At 41.0% G+C, this 9,803-nt stretch overlaps 1 long non-coding RNA gene across 2 annotated transcripts in view; it reads left to right on the top strand.

Moving 5' to 3' along the window:
- LOC147032761 (uncharacterized) overlaps positions 1-9,038 on the top strand; it is a 62,774-nt gene extending 53,736 nt beyond the window's left edge. The window contains exons 1-3 of one of the 2 annotated variants that reach the window (XR_015055351.1): positions 489-4,250; positions 7,662-7,801; positions 8,425-9,038. This is a non-coding gene — a long non-coding RNA (uncharacterized LOC147032761). Of the gene's footprint in view, positions 1-488; positions 4,251-7,661; positions 7,985-8,424 lie in introns of those variants that run through there. The other variant, XR_015055350.1, reaches the window with a different exon arrangement.
- Positions 9,039-9,803: the final 765 nt, after the last annotated feature.

Consider the following 9,803-nt stretch of genomic DNA (forward strand, 5'->3'; position numbering starts at 1 on the left):
CTGAAAAATGCGTCTAAAACGCTGGCGCACGTCGAATACGGTATGGGTAAGTTTGGTATGAATGAATGGAACGCTAAAGTACGTTATCATACGTCGTTTTAAATGGAGTACGTCTTGTAATTATAAACGTGTTAAATATTTTACAACGTACTTGCTGTATGAAACACGTTCCGCATGCGATGGGAATAAGTTGTACGCACGATATGCCAACGTTGTCACACGTCGACAAAAGCTACTTGTAAGTTACTCATAAGTCGAAACACTCAAGGTAATGGTTAGCGTCAATGTTCCAGACTCCATGGTTTTTTTTTTCTTCGGTATGGCAGTGATGTTGACACTTCAATTTCTAGTGCGGTTATGATTTTAATCGTCGAGCGGCAGCCTTTTAATTATATTATATTATAACTGAACTACAAATCGAAGTGTCAACATCACTGTCATACCGAAGGAAGGAAGAAAAAAAAAAAAAAAAACAGGGAGTCTGGAACACTGACGCTAACCATTACCTTGATGTGTTTCGACTTATGAGTAACTTACAAGTAACTTTTGTCGACGTGTGCCAACGTTCGCATATCATGCGTACAACACGTTACTCATAGGTTAGAAATAAGTTTCGGGTACACTAAACATTACCTCAATGTGTTTCGGCTCATGAGTAACTTACAAGTAACGTGTGTCAACGATCGCGTAACGTGCCTACAACTTATGGCCAGCGTTATGCGGAACGTGTGAGTCATACGCTGGCATAAGTCTTAAAATTTCAAGCATGGAAAATTTGAGGACAACCAAAAAGTACAACGTTTAAAGCCAGCGTACTACGACGTATGGCAGTGTTTTTCAGCGTGCTCTCAATGTTATCAAAACTTACCCATAACGTATTCGACGTGTACCAGCGTTTTACACAAATTTTCCAAAAATCGGCATAAGCTGGCTAAAACGTCAAGGTGTGACTGGGCCTTAAAGAACATGATCTGTCATCATATCTGGAGGAAACCATCAGACTGTCATTTTGAATCTTTGTATTGCGCTGAATGAAGGATGCGAGCATTGAAAATGTCGGAATGGTGACATTGTGGGTTTCTTTATACTTTAAGGCCTCCATCCTCCAACGATACACGATGTCAGGTGTAAGCTTCGCTCTGATTGGTTTGAGGAACAGAGATATATCCAATGCTGCAAGTCCAGGAAGAGAACCATCATTTTTTGGCGGCCTCGATTTCCTCGATGATGTTACTAAACTTCTGCAAAGTTTTGTGGTCACGAATAGAAACTTGAGGCAAAACTTCCAGCTTGTTTAGCAATGATCGTGTGACTGCTTCATCACTGCCAAATCTTTCTTGAAGGCGATTCAAGACCTACTCCAAACCGACAACAGGTTTAGAAATGTAGACTCGGTTAAGACACTGTACAAGTGCTTGGCTTTTGAACCATCAACCATATGATGAATCGTAAGGTTAAGCTGTTCAGCAGATGCTAGCGGTACTCCTCTGATCATGTTCTGGAAGGCCGCATGCCATGTCTTGAATTTCTCAGGCTTGTCATCAAACACAGAAATCCGATTTGAAAACAAGTCTTGACGAGACATAGTTGACAGTCATACATGACAGGCATCACTATTGGCATGATTGATGGATTGACGTCTCAACCCAATAGTGAATGGCTAGATACTGGTAATATTGTTGCTGGATGTGTGTTGTATGTCCTTGCAGCATATGCAGGTACAGCAAGGGTGTGTATTGGATTTGGTGAGAAATAACCCGATTGTTTGTTGGTTGTAATCCCACTGGACAGCGACATAAGGTCAGTATACACCATGAGATACTGAGCGGCCGGAACAGGAGCGGGGTTTCTGACCCACGAGCTCGTAACGGGGCACTTTAACACAGTGGGGGTAAATGCACAACCTTGAAAGTATCATTGGAGAAGGATGACACGACAGTTGTGTGAAAGGCATTAGTTGGTGTCTGGTGATTTTCATACGATAGACCAGGAGCCAGCATTGTGCTGTACTGAGCAGACAGAACTTATCTGTTGGACATGTTTGATGCCAATGAGTTCTCCTTGGATGCTGATGCTGCAGCGTTAATGGCTGGTGAAAGGGAGTCTGCCTGAAATGACACTGGTTCGAGTGACGTAACTGGGTCAGCAGATACCTGGGTATCTGGTGGAATACCTTCAATATCGTCTTCAGCTAGAATGGATGGTGGAGGTGGAGGCGTGGTATTCCTGGACAACAGCATTCCCACCTTCTCTACAGGTGTAGGAAAGCAGTTGCTGAAATAGTCAAATTCACCTCAACACAGTGCGTCAAACGTTGCCTCCAAACGGCAGCTTCCTTCTGCTTCAGCTGTTCGAGACGTATCTGCTCTGCATCTGTAGCAGTCGACCTTCATTCAAGGTATATCTCATGGCAGCTCTGACAGAGTCTGCTTCTGCTCTGGCCTTCAACATGAGCACAGACCTGGAAGAGTTGGATAAACCCTCGGAGCCAGCGATGGATTGCATGTGAAGGGAGCTTGATATGGCAGTGACATGAACGTGAAGTCAGGTTTTTACTATCCTGGAACGGCCTTCGTGTCTAGATTATTTGACAAAAGAATGCTCCAGGCAGCTTACCAACACAGAGGTTTTAATCACTTTTCACATTATTTTAAAGCACTACAAGTGCAACGGTAAAAACCATGCTTCTTCCACACACAACCACACCATTCTGCCAGACAGGGAAGAGCAACCCCCACCCCCCTGCACCACTTCCAGCAGAGATCACACAACACATGGGTGGAGCATGAATATGCATGAGGCAAGACATGGGTGGAACGTAAATATATTTTACATTCAAACTTGGTTACATCACAGTCGATGTTGACCTTTAGACCTCAAAAATAATTGGTGATTGTATTTATTGACTTGATATGCAAATCCTGTTAAAATTCAAGTCAATTGGATGAAAATTGAGGATTTTAGAAATGCCACCTAAGTTGGTGACCTTTTCTGTGACCTTTTGGCCTATTTTGACCTCAAAATAATTGGTTGAATTCAGTGACCTGATAGGCAAATACTCTTCAAATTTCAAGTCAATCGGAGGAAAATTGAGGATTATATAAATGGAACTAAATTGTTTATTTGGCCAATGTCGACCTTTTGACCTCAAAATAGGCTTCTTGCTTATGGCCAACTCTATCATTTGGTGAAGTTTTGTGAAGATCGAGTTGAAATTGTGACCTATGACTACTTTGTGTGTTTGTGAGTGAGAGTGAGAGTGAGAGTGAGAAAAAAAAATAAGAGGAATATTGATTGACAAACAGAGAGACAGATGAACACACCTGACCAACCAACATATAGTATTTGAAAAATCTTCGATTTTCGCAAGTAACAAACAAACGGACCAAATGCAATACCCTCTTGTCGGGGAGGGTGACAACCAAGGTAGCATTAAATGATGCAAAACAATAATGTGATAAAGGAGGATCTGTGGTTTATGCTTGAAATGATAGGTTTCAGTGAAAGAAAATCACACTGAGCTATAATATCCTCACAACCCTTGCAGGGTGATTTTTAACGGTGAAGCATAAGCAGAATGAAAGTGGTTTAGTTTCACAATTTCAGCGTTGTCGAAGCAGAAGACAAAGATTGCCAAACATTGGATGCATAATCTCTGATGTGGAGATGATTTGACCAAAACAGTGCAAGCTGTTACAACATGAAATGCAAAAACATCTGTGATCAGCAGTGTTTTTGTATGAAGCTGGAAGGTCTTGTTGTAAGTGAAATCACTGCCACCAATGTCATGCTTTACACACAACAGCCTATTTTTTTTCATAATTGTACCAAGAGATCTTGTGTCCACGAGCAAGTGCTCGCAAACTGATTAGGTGAGCCTGAACACTTTCTTTTGGAAGACGGTATTCGCTGTGATGGAAACAGCATTCCCACTTTCTCTACTGGTGGGAATGCCACCTTCTCGACAGCACCAAGATAAACCCGGAGTCAGAACCTATTTTTGAGGATGTGAACTGAATTAGATATTTCCAAGACAGTACTGTTTTGAGTTTGGGGGTGGCGAAAGTGTGAATTTCTAAAAAACAATTCGAAAAAAAATTCTGAAATTCTAAAAATTACGATGTGTTCACTGTCTGCCAAGCATGATTACCTCTGCTACCTACGGTGAAGGAGGTTATGTTTTCACCCCTCTCTGTCTGTCTGTGTACAGGATATCTCAAAAAGTTGTGGACGAATCCAGCTGAAATTTGGTGAGCAGGTTGGGTGTGTACGAGGAAGAATTGATTCAATTTTGGTGAAGATCTGAATGCAGATCTGGATACGAGAATTATTTATTTTTTTGTGATTCTTCACCATTAAGAGAAATGGCCAAAAACGATATATAGCATCATATTTAACCTCCGCCATCGAAGATGGACAGAGTTTACTGTTTTCACCCCTGTATGTTTGTTTGTTTGTGAACAGTATTACGGAAAATCTCCTGGACAGATTTTGACGAAACTTGGTGGGGGGATTAGGTATGGTCCAAGGATCATGCCATTAGATCTTGGACTTGGTTCAAAGTCCAATATGGCCGCTATGGTGGCCATTTTGAAAAAATATTCGAATTTTTTTTTTTGCATTTCTACATGTTTTAAGTGATTTCCAACCCAAAAAAAATTGTTAGAGAGAAAAAAAAAACAAATTTTGCACCTTTTTTTTTCAAAAACATTTCGACCTTTTTTTTTGGCATTTCTACAAAGGCGTCGATCTAGTTCTGTTTATTCAATCATGGTTCAGTGGAGTCTGATCCGTTTTGACCTACAATGAATAGGATATCAGGTTCACTTAAGTGACCCAGCAGTATTGGCGGCGGAGGTTTTGCACTCTACCGAGTGCTCCCCCTCTAGTTTAAAAATGTATTGGGCCCAGTATATTCTCGTGGATCAGGCATTACATGGCGGAGGTATGTGCTCTACCAAGTGCCCATCTAGTTTTAATATCAGGGTCGGATTTAGACATGTGGTGGCCACTGGGCAGCCTTCAGTAGTGGAGGCCCACCCTCCCTTAGCATACTAAAAAGGTGACAAGACATATTTACAGTCATCCATAAAGTATATTTTTCAAGAACAAAGAATCTGAATAAAAATGTACATCTATAAACATCATGATCAATCTATATACATGTAAGAATCTAGTTTCTATGTTTCAAGTATAAAGAATCTGAATAAGCTAGCACATGATCAATCTATAAGATTATAAGAATCTGTGAAGTTCCTATGTTTCAAGCATAAAGAATTTGAATAAGCAAGCAGCAACAGCTTTAAACATCATGATCAAACTATAAGAATCTACGAAGTTGGAAGTTCCCATGTTTCAAGTAGAAAGAATCTGAATAGTGTAGTGAATAAGCAAGCAGGTCAATCATGATCAATCATAGAATCTACAATCTAGTACAGTACCTAATACCTATATTTACAGACCACTGATGAGACCACCAGGCATTTTATGAGACTTGACCCTTGCAAAGTCTTGGATCAATTTGTCGAAGTCAGTCTCTCTGAGAATGTCACATTCAATGCTCATCAAGGTCAGGTGACTGAGCCTATCATGACACATTGTAGTACGTCGTCTGTTCTTGATGAACTTCAATTTACTGAATGAACGTTTACCAGAACAGTTTGTGACCATGAGCACCAAGTACATCCGCAGCATTATCTCGACATTTGGAAATTAAATGTATCCGCAACTTTCTTGTCCATCAACAGTTTGTAAAGGAAATGTTCTCTCCCTATCTTATCATCTTCGTATTCCAGGAAATGAGTGTGGAAGGCTGCAAACTGCACAAGTTCAACACCAAGTGCTTGACCCAGATCATCCTTGTACAAGGATAATAGGATAATATTCGAGGATAATAATAGTAAAGAGACGTGCAAAGTCCCATACTAATAGAAGTCAATTGACTTTTATATAAAATAGAGAATGAGATAAGATGAATATCTTATATCTGTTGCACTAACTACCAACTACCATTCAGGCACTCACAAATACATTTTTCCTTACAATTTTTTTTTCATGAAATATGTGGAGGCCCCCTGGTTGTGGAGGCCCCTGGGCAACTGCCAAGCTTGCCGATGCCTAAATCCGGCCCTGTTAATATGGTTTGATGTACATGACAGTTAAAGCATGTTATTTCATTGTTGAAGTCGTACATCTGTCTGTCTCTTTCTTCCCACCTGTTCACCCGATTGAAAGCGAAATCATGGCACAATCGTGAGACGGAATACGTGATCCACACCTGCATCAAATTCTGAATAATGTATTTAAAGGCAGACTTCCATGTTTCTGAGAAGGACTGGGGAAACAGACTCCAACAGATCTTCTATGTCCACCATCTGTGCGTAATGGTCCACCGTTTAGCGCCAAGAGAGCACATCCAAGCAGATGAGAGGAAGTGAATGATTGCTGCGACTATGACCTCTACTTTAATGGCCTCAATTAATCAATCACATCTTCCTCTGGGGTTGGCTGCCATCGCACGGAACATCTGAGATTGGCCTGCCTTCACAATCCACATGACCAGGTGTAACGTTGGATTGGATCCGGTTCGGGAAGGAAATTTGAATTTAGAAAATAGGTCAAAGGATGCAATTCATGGTATTGTCAGAGAACAAACTTGGGTGTAATTGGGCCCTTGTCACCAAGAAACCAAAGTAATGCTCTTATTAGAGTAGAAATTGATGAGATTGCACTTGCTTTGCTGTGGGAGGAGAGGCTTGTGTTTTGGGGCCTGTCAAACCATCCGTGCTTCTGTCCAGCCCGTAATCTAAAATGACTGGAAGCATTTATTTTATATTCGGAGCACTGTGCAATAATATCTGAGCATGAGATGAGGCACGTCAAAAGATTTTGGTATCAGAGCCAAAAGTAATGGGACACGCTATTTTATTTCCAAATTTTGGCAATTCCTTTTAAAATATTTATGGGAGACAGGAAGTAAAAGATTGCATATGCTTTTGGGAGCCATTATTTATTTCTATGCACTTTACCATCCCCACTACCAATGCATAACTTTGAATTATTTATTTATTTGTATACACCTTGGAATCTCCATGAACAAGAGGCAGCTTTGAATTATTTATTTATTTATTTATTTATATATTCACTGCCAACATACATCTGTGAATTATTTATTTCTTTTTATACTGCTGTGTGAATGGCTTCTTGGAGTTATCAATGTATAGCTTAGAAATAGTTATTTCCATGTTCATGTTCAGCGTAAGAGTGAGCTACATTAATTGCAATGGAATATGCGTCGACACGCATATAGATAGATATATATAGATATATATAGATATATATAGATATATATATATATATATATATATATATATAGATATATATATATATATATATAGATATATATATATAGATATATATAGATATATATATATATAGATATATATAGATATATATATATATATATATATATATATATATATATATATATATATATATATATATATATATATATATATATATATATATATATATATAGATATAGAAAGGCTGTTGTCTCCCCTCCCAATGATTGTTTCTAAAACCAAGCTGTTATAAAGGGTCCCTAAACCCTTTTATAATGTTTTACTTTTACTGTAAATCTGTCCTTTATTTGCTTTTAGGAATGGTGGCCTGACAGATCAACCAAGCCACAAGTTTTGGCATGTTCTTGCAGGGTCTTGAGCATTCGCGAGGGACCGAGAAGGGTTGAGGTGTGACTTTGGCTTGAGAGGTGCCTGAACCACCAATAAGCAGAGAGCAGGTAGGCCTGGGAGTCACTACGGTGGGAAATCGCCCGACATGATAAAACCACTGGCAGACAGGAAGCTGATCGGTAGTCTGGAAATACCTCAATATGGTATTTCTGTCCTGTCATCTCTCCATCTCTCTCTCTCTCTCTCTCTCTCTCTCTCTCTCTCTCTCTCTCTCTCTCTCTCTCTCTCTCCCTCTCCCTCTCCCTCTCCCTCTCCCTCTCCCTCTCCCTCTCCCTCTCCCTCTCCCTCTCCTCTCTCCCTCTCCCTCTCCCTCTCCTCTCTCTCCTCTCCCTCTCCCTCTCCCTCTCCCTCTCCCTCTCCCTCTCCCTCTCCCTCTCCCTCTCCCTCTCCCTCTCCCTCTCCCTCTCCCTCTCCCTCTCCCTCTCCCTCTCCCTCTCTCTCTCCCTCTCCCCTCTCTCTCTCTCTCTCCCCCCTCTCCCCTCTCCCCTCTCTCTCTCTCACTCTCTCGCTCTCTCTGGTCTTCTTTGGAGTGACTGAGGCCTTAGGCTTACAGATAGGCTATTTAAAGATCTGCTGTCTGAACAAATCCTGAAGGTGCATATTTAATTTATTGCAAATAGAGTTGTAATCGTATGAATCCCTGTTTCCCCACCCCCCCACCTCCCCCAAGCCATTTCAATACACACTTTGTACTCACTTGGTCTCTTGATTATTCAGGCTGTCACAATCGCTGGCAAAATATCCACATTTCTTTTTGGTCTCTCTGTCTTTCTTTTTGGCCTTCGGGCCCTTTCGCCTTTTTCGACTTTGATCTTCGTGCTGTTCATTCATTCCTTTGCAAAACCTGCACAGTCATCCTCGAGTCCATTCAAATCATGCTCTTTTCTCTTCGTTTTCTTCTTTCTTTTCTCTTTCCTGTATGCTTGCTTTGCTCACTCTTCATGCACTCTCCATTCCTTTTCGTCTCACCACACACCCACATCCCCACATCAAGCCATGTGGACTTTTACGTCCACCCGGTTGCTCGGTTGCCATGTGGGAGCTGTTCACCTCACCATCAGCTGTTTCCCGCCAAAGCTGTGTAATCTATCTTTTACACCCATTCACCATCGGGTGCCGCAAGAGATAGGGAATACAAACAGCAGAGGGAAGAATCCGGGAAGGTGTGTGAGGAGAGTGATATGAGGATGACTTGGTCAGACCATTGGGCAGCAGCAACTCAACCGAGTTGTTGCAAGGTGTGATGGGGCATGCAAAAGACCCCCTCTATTTCTTTCTCCCCACTCATTGTTCTTGCCCCTCTCCCATGTCTTACTTCTTCCAGGTGAATGTTTGTTTTTCATGACATATAAGTGTACAGGTGATGAGTGACTGATTAAGATCCGAGGGCACAATGCCGTGTTTGGAGTAATTTGTGGAATGTATACGAGCCTGTAATATTTGTACATATCTGCCTGTATTGCCATTGTTTGTTTTCCCACCATTTCTTGCCTTGCTTGCCTTTATTAAACCCATGTGGTATAAAGAATCAAACTGTCTTGACTTATCCTGTTTGGGTTTTGGTCACGATCTCTGCTCCTGAGGGTAATTAGCCCAAGCATCAATTGGTCTCTGCAAGGCAATAGGATACAGCGCATAACATTGGTTTGCTCAGCCAATTAACATCCGTTGCGCAGCCATCAGCACAGTTTTCCATCTGCTGCAGTCATCTCACAGGTATGGTAAACTGACACTGAGTGTGAGGATCTGGCCAGAGGTGAGTTTCCGTGGTCCTTTTACAAACACATCGGCCTTCAGAGTTATCCGAGGTGACATCCCTCACAATACTTTACAACCTCGACTACTGACATACCACCTTGAATTATTTATTTATTTATTATACACTTTGCTATCTCCACTTCCACAATGCAGACTTTAATTATTTATTCATATATACTTTACAATCTTCATTACCAACATACAATCTTCCATTATTTATTTATATATTAACTTTACCATTCCCATTACGGACATGTTATACACCGCTCCTTCCAAATTCCATATCCAGGC

This window comes from Eptatretus burgeri, chromosome 2, assembly GCF_056783735.1.
Source record: "Eptatretus burgeri isolate ZD-2024b chromosome 2, Ebu_testis_v1, whole genome shotgun sequence".
Taxonomy (NCBI): Eukaryota; Metazoa; Chordata; class Myxini; order Myxiniformes; family Myxinidae; genus Eptatretus; species Eptatretus burgeri.